The 17,531-nt window shown below is 21.7% G+C and overlaps 1 long non-coding RNA gene and 2 other non-coding genes across 3 annotated transcripts; 2 read left to right on the top strand and 1 right to left on the bottom strand.

The window, feature by feature from the left end:
* The first annotated feature begins 5,071 nt into the window (after positions 1-5,071).
* Trnai-aau (transfer RNA isoleucine (anticodon AAU)) lies at positions 5,072-5,145 on the top strand. The gene has a single exon. It is a non-coding gene; the product is annotated as a tRNA-Ile (tRNA).
* Positions 5,146-7,394: 2,249 nt separating this feature from the next.
* Trnan-guu (transfer RNA asparagine (anticodon GUU)) lies at positions 7,395-7,467 on the top strand. The gene has a single exon. It is a non-coding gene; the product is annotated as a tRNA-Asn (tRNA).
* A 2,580-nt stretch (positions 7,468-10,047) lies between these two features.
* On the bottom strand, positions 10,048-16,740 carry LOC135120449 (uncharacterized). The gene is made up of 4 exons (XR_010278617.1): positions 16,659-16,740; positions 15,999-16,114; positions 12,681-12,755; positions 10,048-10,115 (listed from the first exon to the last, which is right to left on the bottom strand). It is a non-coding gene; the product is annotated as an uncharacterized LOC135120449 (long non-coding RNA).
* Between the last annotated feature and the right edge of the window lie 791 nt (positions 16,741-17,531).

Below are 17,531 nucleotides of genomic sequence, written 5' to 3'. Positions count from 1 at the left end.
TTTTTGAGGATTTGTGAGGAGTTCAGTTGCAATTCACGAGGTAGACGACCTTCAGTAACCTTTTGTGCATTTGAGGCTTCACAAGTCGTTTAGCAAGACTTAAAAGATTTAATTCTCTTCTGCGCAGGAAAACTATAAAATAAACGTAAACATTGAAGAGGTTTATTTTTAGAAGAGTAAATAAAATAGCTTGAAGCTCTCGGTTAGTTCGTCGACTAGTGGAGTGAAAGGCGCATTTTTCGCCCAAAGCGTCGACACCTCCTTTGGTTTCATTGCGGAACTCGATGATTTATGGTTATCCAGATACCAGGTGGATTGGGATGTCGTGGTGCATTAACAAAATTAGAAGAACAACTTTATTCTTCTTCACACATAGGACTTTGCATAAAGGTCTTTAGTAAAAACGAAATGGGTGGAACTTTCTCCTTTTCCTTTTGCAGAAAGAAATTCATTCGGTATTTCTCTTTTTAGTTCTTTTTCACGGCCCCGAAGGATGTGAGTTGTTTCCTATTTAGTTTCAATGCAAGGGGAAGGGAAGAGAACCAGTTATCAGCAGTAATGTTTTGCTCCATGGATAGGAGAAGCCAAACGTAAAATTAAATGAGCTAGTTTCCTTTTCTTTTTTTCTTTTAAAAGGGTAAGCCCATCACTGTCCTTGCCAAAATAGATGTAGGTAAGTGTCTCATCGTTCAACACCATAGTTTCTAAACCATAATTTCGAGGTTTATTTGGAATATACATGAAGAGCATCAGCTCATAAATCCAACAAGCATTTCGTCCAGGCAAGCTATTCTTTAATAGGGTAGCATTGTAGACAACTTTTTTCACAGAAGTCTCAAATACCCGAGGTATTGCAGTCGTTGCAACAGTTTTTTTTTTCTCTGCTCTATCAGATGCATTAATGATGCGAACGCATGTTAAATAACCAGTGTTCGCTTTTAAGAGATATCGCGGCAGAAGATAGAGCGATCGGTGCCTTCTGTAGCAACTGTACTTTAAGATCAATATCTTCAAAATTTAATTTGAAGAATGAGGAAATATCGATATCTCTAGGAACACTCGCAATTCTATATTTACATCTCTGTAATAGTATCTATCTTCTTAAGAATACCGTAACCTAACCTACGACAACTCTTCGTTTGCAGGTAGAATTATTTCCTTCAATACTTCATCTGTGAATAATAGCTCCCAAGCAGAAAGCTGAGCACAATAATTTCCTTTCTGCTTTGCTGGACCAATAATGTCTGAAAGATGTGTAATTAAGTTATGCTTCCTTGTTCGGACGTTTGTCTTTAAAGGCTCTGCAGACCATTTAAAATTGTTCATTCCGTATTATGCTTTGCGATTTGTCTTCGGCTTTTTTCTTGTAGTTGGCCGGTTAACATCTATTGAATAACTCCTCAGGTTCAGATTCTGGTCACTAACAAAGCCCGGGTCAACAATGTCTCCTTGGTTACCGCTCTAATCACTCTTTAGCTCATTATAAGTTTTACTCGCCCACCCATATTTCTAAAACCTGGTCTTCGATTTCATTACACGCCATGAAGACGTGGAAGTCTTAACACAAATCGAGTAAAGAACGTAGATAGTGGGGGAGGCGGTTTGGCAAACCCCAAATTAGATTGGTAGGGATATAGTCCGATATTAAAAATTATTTCGCAGAGTGCGTGTACTACACTGGTAGAGAGAAAACTAACTGAAAGTATTACAAACTGTGAGCGAGCTCCATCTACCTATAATCATGAAGTAACACTTCTTAATTTCAGTGGGGGAGAAACAAGGTTGCATGCATAAGTATCTACCTAAGGAGGGCCCAAAAGACAAACTTTTTTTCTTTTTTCTTTTACTTAAATAATAAATGGTTCTTTTAAACAGGAACCCAAGTTTGTACTAAATTATGCTCTCGCATACTCGATATATGGCATTAAAGTCATATTCAGATTAGGTTTTGTAAGCTCTCGGTAAGGTTTCTCTGCTTCTCGTGGGCTTAAGCCTTCATATAAAGGAGTAACAGCACCAATCACTACTGGATTGCGTACAAAGCCAACTATTTAGAGGACGATCGCCATCTGATAGAAGGGCCGTAAAAGGCATTTTCTCCAATCAAGTTAAATAATTAAAAAAGTAAATATCTTATACTTCATTATTAATAAAAAATATTACACGGAATAGTAATATATATAATAATAATAAATTAAAAAAAAAAGACTGATTATAGAGAAATATTGAGTAAATGAAGTCATGATCAGAATTTAAACTATAAAAGTAAATAAAAAATTGAAAAAAAATAAAATAAAATAATAATTATAAATAAAAATTAAGCAAATAAAAAGTATAATAATATTAATAATCTAAAAAGGATTTAGGAAACTTTACAAGAAACTTTTTAAAAAAAATTAAATGTAAAACTTTTAAAAATTATACTTAAAACTAACGTGAGCAAGAAAAGTGTATTCAAAAAAAATTAAAGAATTAATTAAAATTAAAAAAATATATAAAGATATGTAACAATTACATCTGAGAATAATAATTAGTAATAAATTTAAAATAATAATATTTTTATTAAGTTTTTTTATTCGTTTTCCAAACTTTCAATATATGCAGTGGCCAGTTTAATTTTTACTTCAGTTTGTCTCCTTTATTAAAGAAAGTTAATAAAAAAAAATATTTAAAAGCAATCTTAATTGAAAAGTATAATAATAAAATACTTAAAACTCAAGCAATAAAAAAAGTTCAATATTCTATATAAAAGTATACTTCCTTTCTTCAATAAACTTTTCTTTCTTTGTAATAAACTCTGTTTTCCCTTTCACTTGGTGCAAAAGTTCTTTGTATCGCGTACATGAATCTTGTACTTTATTTATTCTTTGAAAAGTATCTAAAAAACTTTAATAATATTATTGTAAGTTTTTCATTAACATTTTATAGTAACATATATTTAATATAGTCACGATAATATTAAAAGAAAATATAAAATTGATTAGTTATTTATCAAACTTTTAGTAGAAAAAGAATTTTTAATATAGCAACCAAATATTTTTTTCAAAGTTAAATTAGATAAAGTTGATAAAGTAAGCGAGAACAGTTATAATGAATTTAGAACTAAAGAGTAAATTTTATGTTCTATTTATGCTTAATAAAAAATTTATTATTTTTTAATAAATTAATAACCTTTAGAAATAATTTTGTAATAAGCACAGAAGTCACTAATAGCAATAATTTCCGTTTACAATATTTTTATTAATTAGGCAAATAAAACTACATAAAAAGTAAATTTTAATTTTTTTATAAACTTTTATTTCCACAATTTACTGGGAACACTTTTTATATTAGCTTAACAGGCCTTTTTTCTCTTCTTGAAATATTAATACCTTTAACTATTCTAAATAAAACGATTTTCTTTGCTCAAAAGATTCATAGTTGTAAATAATTACCGGCAAGTCAAAGCTGGTGAGTGCTAACTAACAGCGAGATTTTGAAAGAAAAAAGAAAAAAAAACTGATATATATATATATATATATAGTTAGGTGTGTAAAAATTAAAAAAATAATATAAAATGAAAATAAAAGAAAAACATTTAATTATAAAAATTAATTGTCTCTATTTTATGGTGAATAATATTATGTAAATAATTTCAGCTTCATAAATTTACAAAAAATATATCTGATTGGACCACATGGATAAACAAAAAGGTGCTAGATTTACATTTAAAGATAAGAGCTTGTCAAAAAGTAGTATTTCTTTTCCTTCCTCTTCAAGTGCTGGCTGAGCTTTACGGTAAATAGTGGTCCTTAATAATAATTTCGTTTCTTCGAATTTTAAGTAACTTTGTATTATTGGAAACGTGTATGTACTCTTTATTAAAAAATAATTTCTAATAATATACTACCTTATTTATATCAAGAAATTTATAAATTAAATTATTAAAAACCCAGAGCTTTTGCTGTGTTCTTCTAACAGTATATTATGGATACGAAAACATTTAATTTTATCTGTTTGAAAAGTTAAAGCAAAGATAAATTTATACTTCTACCAGTCCCTTGCTAAAAGCTAACAATAGGCACAAATTTTCAATCGTTAAGAAAGTAGTAAACATTAACTTTTCGTGAAAAAGGAAAAGCTTTAAACATTACAAAATAAGTATCTTTGTAAATACCCATCTTTTTCCTTTGACTTAAAAAACTTCTTTTTACTTTAATTTCCAACCTCAATACTTTTTAAAAAATTTCAAAAAAGATTTAAAATTGGCAAGCTTTTCAAAAAAAAATATAAAAAAATATTTATCGTTTTTTTTATAAAATAAACAAATTTAAGTAATGATAAAAAATAATCTAAAAAAATGAATAAATAATAAAAAAGGGATAAAACGAAATTTACAATTGTACTATAAGTTATAGGCAGAAAGAATGTTGCTTACAGTTGTTTAAAATTAACCAACGCAGTCACTAGCTTACCGCCTTGTTCAATGCCGAATTCCTTTAATAAATAATTTTAACATATAACTAAATAAAATAGAATAAAGTATAAAAGGTGAGTATTCTCAACTATCATCTTATAGTCTAACTAAAAGCCAAATTTCTTTATAAAATAAACATATTGAAATTTTTTTTTAAAGTAAGAGTATTATAGTTTCGAACTATAATATAAAAGTTCAACCTCTAAATCACAATAAAAGTTTTCACAATCTACTAAATCATTGCCAAAAATTGTTGAATAAGAGTCTAGAAGGGAGGCTGTTTCCTTAATATTAGTATTATAATTTATTAATAAACTAATGACTATATTAAATCTATTATATACCTCGAACGTTTCAAAATCAAGATTCAAATAAGAAGAAATATTATCTATCAATAAAGAGTTAACTTACTACTGTTTTTCAATTTTAAGATGTGCTATATGCAAACAAAAAATGTATTAACTTTTTTCCATTTAGATAGTACGCGATATATACGTCGTCTACTTTTTTTAAGCGACAAAAACTTTTAAAACATAGTAAATTGAGCTAAAGTTATTGTTTTATAAAAGAATATTTATATATACTTTATAAAAATTTAGCGTGCGGAGTACGCCTTCCCCCTTAGCTCAGCTGGTTAGAGCGTGGTGCTAATAACGCCAAGGTCGCAGGTTCGATCCCTGCAGGGGGAGCAGCTAACTTTTTCTTTTTTCCGAACTATTTGTTCAGTGTAAACATTATTTTCTAACTTTAGCCAAAACTAGCAATTATATTAACCTTGAGCGCTTAAAATTTACTAAAAATATTTTATAATTTTACTTTTAAGTATTATAATACTCAAGCTTCTGAATAGCATAATTATTTTTATAAAAAAGGTTGTATTTATAGCCATAATTAAATAAAAACTCGAGTGTTAATTTTAACAAAGCTAGAAGAACTTGTTATATAAGAAGTTTTTATAGCTATAAATTTTGAGTATTGAGAAAAAGATAAAATATAGAAAAAAAAAGAAATATAAATTTAATGTAATATACTTTTCTTATTTCCTATGAGCTTGTTGTCATGTGTAAATACAACTAAACTTTATAAATAAACGATTGAGAACTTTATATACTTGATTTATAAGGTAAATTAAATTTTTTATTTATAAGCAAAAGAAAACTTAGCAAGTTTTTAAATTTTAAATCTCACTGAAATAATTTTTAATCCCACTTTACTATGATAAGTGTATTATTCAAGAAAAACACTGAAACAAAGGAAACACAAAAAGTTGATCAATAGCAATAATTTTTAATACAAAACCCCTTAAAATAAGAGTTTAGTAATGTTAAATAATAAAATCTAGAAAGTTTATAATAAAAAAAAAGTACTCTTAGTAAAATTTGAGGTAATAAGTATATAACAATAGAGAGTGGGAGTTACCCAAAAATGTGTAAATAATATTTTTTTTTCCTCCAAATCTACGCGTAGATATAACAAAAATGCACTCTTAAACCGTAGAATAATATTTACAACGCCTATTGAGAACAACTCGAAGGTATTAATTACAAAAGATTCGGAAGCTTAATCAGTTTAATTCCTTGTGAAAAGAACTGGTTAAAAAAATAATTAATTTAACAGTTAAAGAAATTTATTCTTACTGTTTTCAATAGTATTATTAAATAGTTTCAATCTAGCCTGCTTCATCTTTATGTGTACACTAGCTTTTATTGTACAACCTTGGTGAAACTTATTTTTATTAAATTAGAATATAATTCTTTTTAGCAAACAGGGGCCTTTTTTAAAACTATAAATTTTTTTTTTGGATGCTACCACAAAGGCATGAAGCTACTAAGAAATATGAATTTTTGTAAAAGTTAGATTAATTATCTTTCTAGTTTTTATTAAGTAGTTGATGCTAAGAAGTACTTCCACTTGTGGTAGTGAGCAAGTGACAAGTTTATCTTCCTTCAAATATATAAATGACTTTTAAACTATCTAAGTTGATCGTTATTAAAAAGTTAATAAGTTAAGTTCCGCTTTTTTGTCTATTTATCTGCCAAGAGATATGAATTTAAAGCAACAAAGTAATCAGTTTTTATTTTATCTGGCTTTGAAGATTTTTTAATGGGCTCGACTTAGAAATTTATTACATCAACTTATTTGTAAATTTTTAAGTACTAATAAAACTCGCCCAACCTTCGAATAATTATCTATAACAATTGCATGACCTTAAGGTAAATATTTTTGTAAAGATGTCCTTCAAATGAAGTGAGTTGGGTTGGGTACGTAAGTAGTGGGGTTAACTTAAAACCTAATATAGTATTTAGAAGAAGAGTTTAGCTGAGAAAAATCTTAAAAAGAAGTATATAAAACTAAAAATTCTTCAAAGGGTCGTCAGCCCCTAAAGTTTATAATCATATGAACAAAATTAGCACATTATCGGCGCTGTCTTCAACGATAAATAATATTAAAAAAATGATGAGGCCATCAAGTATTCGAAAAAAATTGTTTAAAAGAAATACTCATTCTGGAACAGAAAGGCCAGTTCAAAACTTAACTGTTTCAGTTACCACTTTGTACCTTTGTATAATCTATAAAGGAACCTTTCCCAAACCTAACTATGTCTATCTAGAAATTCTAAATAGAACTTTATACAGCAGTCAGATACTATTTAAAATTCTAATTATAAAGTTTACATAATTCTCTCAACTAAGATCAATTTTAATTTTTTAGAACTTTTCCTTACTACTCATCAACATAAGCTTAACCAACGTTTCCGCCTTATTTCATTTCAAAACTTTAAAATACAACCGTTAAGGATAAGAGTTTAATAATAAGCTCTAAACTAATAAAGAAAAAACATTTTTTGCGGATAGGAGAACATAAAAATTAATAATTAAACTAAAGAGGAAATTTTAAGAATATTTCAAATAAATATTTTGGGTTGGAAACCTTACGCACCCGGTTAGCTCAGCCGGCAGAGCGCTTGGCTGTTAACCAAGATGTCGCTGGTTCGAGCCCAGCACCGGGAGCTTTTTTAATATTTTTTTTCAGTTAAAAACTTAAATGTTCTTTCTACTATAACTTTCGTCATAATTATTATTTGCTGTGTAACTACGAACAGTTTTAGTTAATATTTTTTATTTTATTATAATTTAGGTATTACTTTAAGAATATGCAAGTGGCAACTATTTTAAAATTCTCAAGTTAATTAACACTTCATTCAACTTTATAAATTAAAAATCTTTTTTGTTATAAGGAATAAGGAATCTTATGTATTGCAGTTTTGTTTTAGGTTAAAAAGTGAAGGAAATACATATGTACATAAAAACTTTAAAAAAAAAGAGTATTTTTTCTAAAAGTTTTGTTTTGCTTTTCTTAAAGGAATATATATATTAAATCCTTGAAATTAATTTGGTAATTTTCTGAGTCGGACGACTATCTTAAACTGGTTTAAAGGCAACTAGCGACGATGGCTAATAGAAAATTATATTAAAAAAAATGTTAAATATCGTAACTATTAACCTTATAAAACTTTAATATTGTGTAAGTAAAGAATAAAACGAAAAACCTTGAATCTTTACCAAAGCTGTAGTATCATAAACTGTAATTGAACTAACCAAAAAAGATTTTTCGTCCAGTTTACTATAAAATGCACTTGAAACAACTTATAATTAACATGACAAAAAAATTCATGAAAAAATAAAAAACCGAACCGCTCGTAATAATAATCTACCCCGAACGCTCTAAAGATTAAGACAAACTTCAACCACAACGCCACAGTTAAATAACACAAAGTGTAAAAACTTTTTTCAATTTACTAAAAATGTAGTTAATCAAAATATATAAAAATAAACTTTTTTAGTATATATATGTAAATAAAAGTAAAAATAAGGATAGTTAACTTAAAAAAGTAATAATCAGCCATGCGTCGTCCGGGACTCGAACCCGGGTCCTGCGTATGGGAAACGCAGAGGATAACCCCTACCCCAACAACGCTCACAACAACACAAGTCTTTAATAAATATTGTTATAAATACGCTATTGAAGAGGAAGAAAAATATAACTAAACTTTGCATGAAGGAAATGTTTTATATATACATAATTTTTTTTCTGCTAAAGTAATTATTGTCTAATAGCAGAATAAAAAACCATTAACTATCCAAAGCGCACTGAAAGTTGGTAATAAAAAAATATGCTTTATATACATATTAAAATGAACAATACTAAACCAAAAGTTTATTTTAAAGCTCTTTTAATTAAAAGGTCAAGACGGACTACTTTGAGGGGGGGGGGGTCTCTTTGCTAAACATAAAGTGTTTTGTAATTAGAACTTCATTTTTTTAATAAATATTTTCCCGCCTTATTATTAAGCTGGGTGTATACGTTTTAAGTAGTGAAAACATTGATAAATTACAAGTCTGTTGCACTCCAGTTTGGATTTCGCTACTCTTAAGAATACAATTTTTAATAAAAAAGTTTCTATGTTTTACTTAACCTTTAAGCTTTTTAATAAAGCTGCATTAAATGCTTTCAAGCCTTAAATTATTCAGATTAAATATATTTTATTGTTTGTTAATAAAACACCTATATATAATGTAGTGTCTTTAGTAGTAATCCCTACCTAAAGATTTCTTTAATAATGTCGAAGTCACTTTTAGGAAATCTATTTCAATAATAGTTTGTCCATTTTTTTTTTAAAAATAATATGCTATATTTGTTTGTCGTAACTTTTTGTTATTAACATAGTCTCTGATTTATTATTTTTAAGGCTTCATCGTAAGTAAAAGTTTTTTTTTACTTTAAGCCGTTAAGTTAAGGTAGACGCTCGCTCATTGATTGTTCGAAAAGTGCTTTACTTTTAGAAACAATTAAATTCAAAGTGATAATTTGTGTATTTTGCTGTTAACTTTCTCTCATCAGTTAATTATTATGGCTTTATCATTTATTAAATGACTATATAAAATAAGTTTGTTATTATAATCATCTTCAGTGTGATTTTATGTAGCAATTAATAAGAACAAAGCCATAGGTGTTCTTTTAGTTCTTTATAATTATAAAGCAATAACTTTTATATAGTTGTTATAGTAATTAATTTATAATGATTTCAAAATTAACAATAGTTTAGATGTATAAAGAAACTAATAAAACTAAAACTAAGACGAAAAATAATTTAGTAAAATATATTAATAATTTTTTTTAGTCTCAGAGGTTTCTATATTTTTTCGCTTTTCCATTTTTTAAGTATATTATTTAATTTCTTCTCCACTGCTTAAAAAAAATTTATAACTAGTCCCAAATTTTTTTTAATAAAAGTAAAATTTAAATAAACAATCCTTTTCTAAAATTTACTAAATAACTTTAAAAATAGATTTTATAAAACTTATTTACTTTAACACTAATTAGATGAGAAGTTGAAAGAATTAAAGATAATTTTTTTTATAAAAAATTTATAGTCATCTTGAGTTTTAATAATAATTTTAACGTTATAGATATCTATGAAGCTTCAGTAACTACTAAATGGGCTGCAGCAGATTAATAAAAATTGTACACATTTATTTATTACAATAGAAAAGTACAATAATTCAAAGGGAAGTTCGCAAATATAATCAATTTCACAATAAAATTTTAAATTATCTGCGTGCCGATTCTAAAAGATGTTTAAGATCCAATGCTTTGCCTGTAAAATAATTAATTTGTATATAAAATTTTTATAAAAAAGTTTATTAAAAAAAATAAAAATAACTTCTTAATTTTCTTTATAAATTTTTTTAATTTTTTATTAACTCTAAAATACTATTAACAATTTTTAGTTATTGTCGCGGTTTTTATCAGTTTATACTAAAAAAAAGTGTTCAAATATTAAATCGGAAACAATTTAGTAATAGAAATTGACCACAGCATAAAAAGTAAAATAATAATAAAACAATAAAAGTTTATTATAAATAAAGTAAAAGTTAAATAGAAATTATAACATGCAAAACTTTGAGCAATAAATTTTGAATTTTTCTAAATTATTATTAGTGTTATTTATCGTTATACTTTTAATTAAATTAATATGAAGAGTAATTTTTTTTAAAAGATAAGAAAAAAAAAAATTAATAAGGAATACATAAAAAAAATCAGGAGAATTAAAAAATATATATATAAAAAAAAGGTAAACCAATATTTTTCATTGTTCTAGAAAATTCTAAATTTTATTTAATTTAAATTTACTATAAAAAAAGTAAAATAAATAAAATTTAAAAAATTTCCAAAAAAAAAATATAAAAAACTGAAATCCAAAAAAGTTTTAAATAATTTTTTGAAATTCTTTATTCTTGATAAATAAAAAATATAAATTATATAAATTATTAATAAAATTTTAAAAATATTTTTATATTTTATTCATCTTAAAAAGAAATTTTTCAAAAGTTTTAAAAAATTTTAGGGAATAATCTAAGAAAACGTAAAAAATAAGAATTTTATAAAAAAAGAAAAAATCTTTTTTTTTATTTATTATAATAAAGTAAATTTAAAAGTTTTAATTCCAAATTTAAATCATTTAAAATTTTAAATATTTTTCCGGAATATTCTATAATTACTTATTATATACTTTTAAAATATATAATATAAATTTTTAAAATGGATATAATAATAAATTAAATATTTTTTTCATAAATTTTCTATAAAAATGTAAATTCAACAAAATTTCATGCTTTCAAAAGTACTTAAAAAATTTTTTATAAATTTCAAAATTTAACATAAATTTATTCTTATATAATTCAAAAATTTTTCTTGAATATTCTAGAATTTTTATAATATATACTAAAGAAAAGAGTAAATACATGAATTTATAAATTTTTGCCAAAATATTTATAAATTGTTTATTAGAAATTTATAGTAAACATAAATAAATAATACTGCTCCATAACTTTTTTTTAAAAAAAATAAATATCAGAAAATAATATTAATAAAAAAAATAATAATAATAGTATATAAAAAAAAATATATTTTTTATTTAAATGTACTGTTTATTGTTTTTAAGTTGTTAATATATAATAATATAAGCAAAGCAAAGTTTTGCTTAACAGGTAAAAATATTACATGCATAACTTTTGGATATAATAGTTAATTATTTATAAAATTGTTAATTGGTTGTTTAATTAATTTACTTCTTATTGATTGGCAACTTATTATTTTTTTTTATTACAAATTTAGGGGTATTATTAAATATTTTAGTTAATAAAATATTTTTATATAAAGTAATCAAAGTTTTTCTTAATAAATTATATAGTTCTTTTTGAATATGTAAACGTAAAATATTGGTTTTACATTAATCTTTTCAGTCGCAAGTTTTTTTTATATATATTATGATAAAAGTTTATTAAATTGTGTAAGTAAGCAAAGTATATCTAAAAAAGTAAAAAAAGATACACGTTAATAATTATTTTTGATAATTTATTTCTTTTTTTAATAGCAAGTGTTCCTATACTTCTTGAATCTTATATGTACTATTTATATTTGCTTAAGTTATAAGTAAATAAGTACTATTATACATACAAAAATAATTTTTAAATAACTTTTTTAGTACTTCACAAAAAAGTTTTAATATAATTATTTTTAAAATCATAGGTTGGTTGCTTTAAATAATTTATTCTCCTTTCATTGACAAACTTTTATTATAATTTTTTTTAATTTCATTACTCTTTAAGTATTTTTTATAATTTACGTTATTAATATATAAATATATAATTTAAGGAAAAATTTCTTAACAAGTAAAAAAAAATAATAAATAACGATTTTTAATAAAGCTGTTTAATAAAATTTAATTATAAGATCGTTGATTGGTCGTTTTACATAATTTAATTTATTCTGATTAGCAATTTTAGTATTGTTATTTTTGTTATAAAAATTCATATATATATATATATATATATATACCTTTTACTATTATTTTAGTTAATAATAAAATAAATATATAAATATTTAGTGTTCTTTTAAAGCAAAGTTTAACAAATATATAATATCTCTGGGGCCATTAGTTTTTCATAATAGTATTTAATTGGTTTATAAGTAATTATAGTAGTTTTTTATATATTTTCTGTATCAACTTTTTACAGTTTACTTTACGTTCGATTTTTATATATAAATAAATGTTAACACAAATTTTCAAGAAATATATAATATTTTATATATTTATACAATTTTTATCACTTAAAAAGTAATAAGTAATAAAATAAAGTTTATAATAATAATATAATACTTCTTTTGTTCAGCTCAGTTATAATATTTATAGCTTTTATTTCCGAACAATCATATACAGAAGTTTTTCCATCGGCTAATAATAATAATAATAAATAATAACTTGAATAAAAAAATATAAACAAAAATATTAAAAAGTAAAATTATTATAAAAATAAATGTATATATCTTTTATTAAAATTTTTAATATTTATTAAATATTTAAGATATTTCGATTTATTTATTATTTTTGTTTATATAAAATTTTCCTTTTTCTAATAAAATTTTATAATATAATTTTCAAACTTGTGAATAATTTATAATTAATTTATTATTAATAAACTTTACTTATAATTTTTTTTGATTTTTTTTAATAAAAAAATCTTTTAAATAAAATTACAGTAAAAGGAGTAAAAAATATTAAAAAATTGTTTTTCCGCTTAAACGTTTATACTTTTATTATAAATAAATATTAAAAGTATAAATTTATATAAAAAGTTTGATAGTTATAATAAATATATTTTAAAAGAATATATATAAAAAAATGTTTTTTTGCTTAATCTTATTATAATTATACAAATATTGTAAAAAAAATATTGAAAATTAAAAAATAATAAACTTTATTAAAACATTTAATAACTTTATATATAAAAATAATGCTTTAGCTTATATAACTTATAACAAATATATGAAAAGTATTATGTATTAATATAAAAAGTTTAATAATTATATATATAAAAATGTTTCTTCCCTAAATCTTATAAAAATAATGAACTTTATTAAATTTTTTTATAATTTCATATAAAAATATACATAAAAATGAAACGAAAAAGTATAACATTTTGTTATTAAAAGTTTTAAAGCATACAAAAATTATTTTTAAAATTATTACAAAAACTTTTTATAAAACTTCTAAATATTAAAGTAAAAAAAAAAAACAAAAAATATTAAAAATAAAAATTATAAAGTTTTGGAAAAAAAATTTAAAAATAAAAAATTTTTAAAAATATAATGAAAACTTCATTGAAAGTTTTAAAAATATTAACATATAAAAAAAAAATTTTATAAAACAATAAAACAATTTTATATTAATATTCTATAAATCAGTATTTAGAAATCTTTAAAAAAATATTTTAAATTACCATAAAAGAAAAAAAATTAAAAAAATTCATTTTGATATAAAGCTTTGTTACTTTTAAAAAAAATAATAAAAAATAAAATTATTATAAGAAACTTTTATAAAACTTAAAAAAGTTACAAAAATTATTTATATTATTATAAAATAAAAATAAAACAAAAATTTATTAGTTAATAATAAAAATTTCTATATATTAACTTATTTTTATACAAAAGTATTAATAACGTTTAATTAAAGTAATTTTACCATAATAAAATAAATTTTTATATAAAAATTTTATAAGAAGTAAAAACTTTAAAAATATATTAAAATAGAAATAAAAATAATTATAAATAAAAGTAATTTATAATACAATTAAATTAATTTATCATATAAAACTTTATATACAAAAATTAAAAAAAAGTTTTAAAGAATATCAAAAAAAATTATTATAAATAAAAATATTTTATAATAAAATAAAATTAATTTTTATATAAAAATTATTAATTCATAATGAAAGCTTTAAAAAAATATTGAAATATTAATAATAAAGTAATAACTTAAATAAAAGTCATTTATAAATAAATAAAATCCATTAATATATAAAACTTATATTAACATAAAAAAATTTTAAGATTAATAAAATTTATTTAAAACTTTAAAATGATTAAAAAAAATATTAATAAAATTTATGATAAAATATAATAAATATGTGTATATAACTTTTTAGTTCATAATAAAAACTTTAAAAAAAAAAATTAATAATAAAATTAATTTATTAAAAAATAAAATCAATATTTACATAAAACTTTTATAAGTGTTGCAAGAAATTTAAAAAATAATAATTTTTATATAAAACTTCTATATAAATTACTAAACTTTTAAAAAATAACTAATAATAAAAGTATTCTATAATAAAATAAAATCAGTTTTTATAAAACTTTTATAAAGAAAAAAGTTTACCAAAATAATAAAATAAATTTAAAATTTAAAATTTTTTATCAACTTAAAAAAATATTTAAAAAAAAATGATGAAAGTATTATAAAAGGTAATTTACAATACAAAACAATTTTATATCAATTTTTATAAAACATTTAAAGATTATACAAAAAAATAATTTTTATATGAAACTTTAAAAAATATTAGAGATGTACTAAATAAAATAATTAAATCAATTTTTTTACTATAAAAAAGAATATTTACATGAATTTTTTTTAATTTATTATTAAAAAAAATTAAAAAATTAAAAAAAATATAATAAAATTTTATAAACTTTAAAGGTATAATTAAAAGGTTAAAATTAATTATAAAAAGTAATTAATAATACAAAGTATCAACTTTTTACATTGAACAATAATTTTAAATTATTAATAAAAATAATTTATATAAACGTTTTAGAAATTCTCATAATTATTAAAAACAAATGAATAAAATTAAAAAAGATTTTCTACAAGAGCTTTCATAGCTTAAAAAAATTTAAAAAAAAAGGAAAATTTCTATTCGTAAAAAGCTTTTTATAATTTAATAAAATAAGATTTAATACACAACTTTTATTAGTTTTAATTATAAAAAATTAAAAATATAATTAATATAAAATTGATAAAAATTTTAAAAATATCCAGAAATTATCAAAATTTATAAAGCATAAAAAAAAATTGTTTTCATTTTTTATATAATTAATATATAAAACTTTTTTGTTTATTCAAAACATTTATAAAAAATATATATTTCGGTTAAAGTTTGATAAAAATACTAAAAAAAAGGAATCTTTATTAAATTATATTTATATAAAATGAATTTTTTTAATTTAACAATGAAAATGTTAATAAATTGGTAAATCGTTTACAAAAGTTTCTAGATATTAAAAAAAATAATAAACAAAAAAATCATAACTATATTATATATTAGGGTAATTACTATTATAATATGTTTTTTTTTATATAAAATTTTTAAAGATTTTATATTATATTATTAAAAAATAACTCTAAAAAATAAACTAAATTAAAAATTACAATGGCTAACCAATAGATATATTAAAAAATTCCAAATTAATACCAATAATAAAAGCAAAGCAATTCTATATATAAGGTTTATTTTTTTTTAAAAAAATAGTTTTCTTTTAAAAACCAAGGTCAGTAAATAAATAAAAAACAATAAAAAAAGTTAATACTTAAGTAAATTATATGTGTATTATAAAATTCTATAAAAATACTACAACTTACCAAAGACTACATCTACTCGTGAAACTTCTGCAGGATCTTCAAGCATAAAAGTATTAAGTTTAAAATTAGGATTTTCTCTGGCAACTTTCAGAGTTGACACTCTTCTCAAGATTTCTCTTAGTTTTTATAGAGTTAATTTACTAATTAAATACTCGTAAAGTTTAACGAAAGAGCTTTAGTTATTCTTTTTTTTATATATATAAAAAAAATAAAGTTGCTTTGTCGTTCGAATACAAGATTAAAAAAGCGCAAATGTGTCTTTAGTGTAAAAAATATTATTAAGGAATACAGATTCTAGAAAATTTTTCAAGAGATAACCAAAAAACTCTTTGTGAATTTATTTTATTAAACTAATATCAATAAATAAATAATAAAATTGCCTTGCCGTTCCAGAAAAGTACAATTGATAGTAAAGCAAATTTACTTATTATAAGAAAATATTTTTAAATAGTTATAATTACTAAAAAAGAGCATTATTAAATTTGCTTTGCAGTTCCACTGCAAAATAAAAATAGATGCAAACTTTATAGTAATTAAAGTTAAATTTTTAACCCAAAAGAACAGTTAACAGTAAAAAAGTATGTACTCGTATATTATAACGAGTTACATTTCGTGAACATATTAAAAGTTATAAATCAATAAAAAAAAAATATTAAGTGCCTTGCAGTTCGACTACAAGGTAAAAAAGGTGCAATTTTAATAGTCATCGATGTTAAATTTTTAACCGAAATATACATTATCATATACTTTTTCTAACAAAAGTTTAATTCAATATGCGCAAGCTTTCTACCGGTTTAGCGTTTACAGTAAACGGCAACCTCCAATTTACTCCTCATGTAAAAATTTTTATCAGTTTTATATAGATAAATGTTTCATTTTTTAGTTGACAGTAAAAAAAACATTAAGTGATGAGATAAAAATTATTCTGAAGTTTTTTTGTAGATAATAAATCAAGAATGAAAAGTTTATATTGGAAAAAGAAAATTATCGTGTGTTGCTTTGGTAAAAGGACGAAGATTCTTTACGGAGAAAAATTTTTATTTAAAAATATTTTTAAATGTTTTTCAGATGTGTACTTGTGAAACTTCGGTAAAGTTAATATAAAAATTTTTTTTTTTAAGTCAAAATTTATTAAGAAGTATTATTTTTACAATATTTATAATTATTTTTCATAAATTATTATAAAAATCAGATCAAAGTTGCAAAGAAACTAATAATAGCAGGTATAAGGAAAAGTTTTACTTACTATTAATGACCGAAATAATAAGAAAAAGATAGGATTAGGCTAAATAAGCCTTTAAATATCTCTTAAAAGGAAAAGTTTATAAGTTGTATTTATATTTTAATAATAAACATAGATATGATGTAATATTGAAAAAATTAAAGTTATCTACTAATACTATAATTAAATTTAACAAAAAATGTTATATAAAAATATATACCTTTAAACCATACACTTATTTTTTGGATTTCACATTAAATAAGTTTTTTAAATGGCTTTAGGAATGAAGGTTTTTAATTGCATTCGACTTT

The sequence above is a fragment of the Zophobas morio genome, unplaced genomic scaffold (genome assembly GCF_036711695.1).
Source record: "Zophobas morio isolate AGI-343-1 ecotype UQ-CSIRO unplaced genomic scaffold, CSIRO_AGI_Zmor_V1 ptg000381l, whole genome shotgun sequence".
Lineage (NCBI taxonomy): Eukaryota > Metazoa > Arthropoda > Insecta > Coleoptera > Tenebrionidae > Zophobas > Zophobas morio.
The sequence above is the reverse complement of the archived record's forward strand: the minus strand, read 5'-3'. Positions and strand labels throughout refer to the sequence as shown.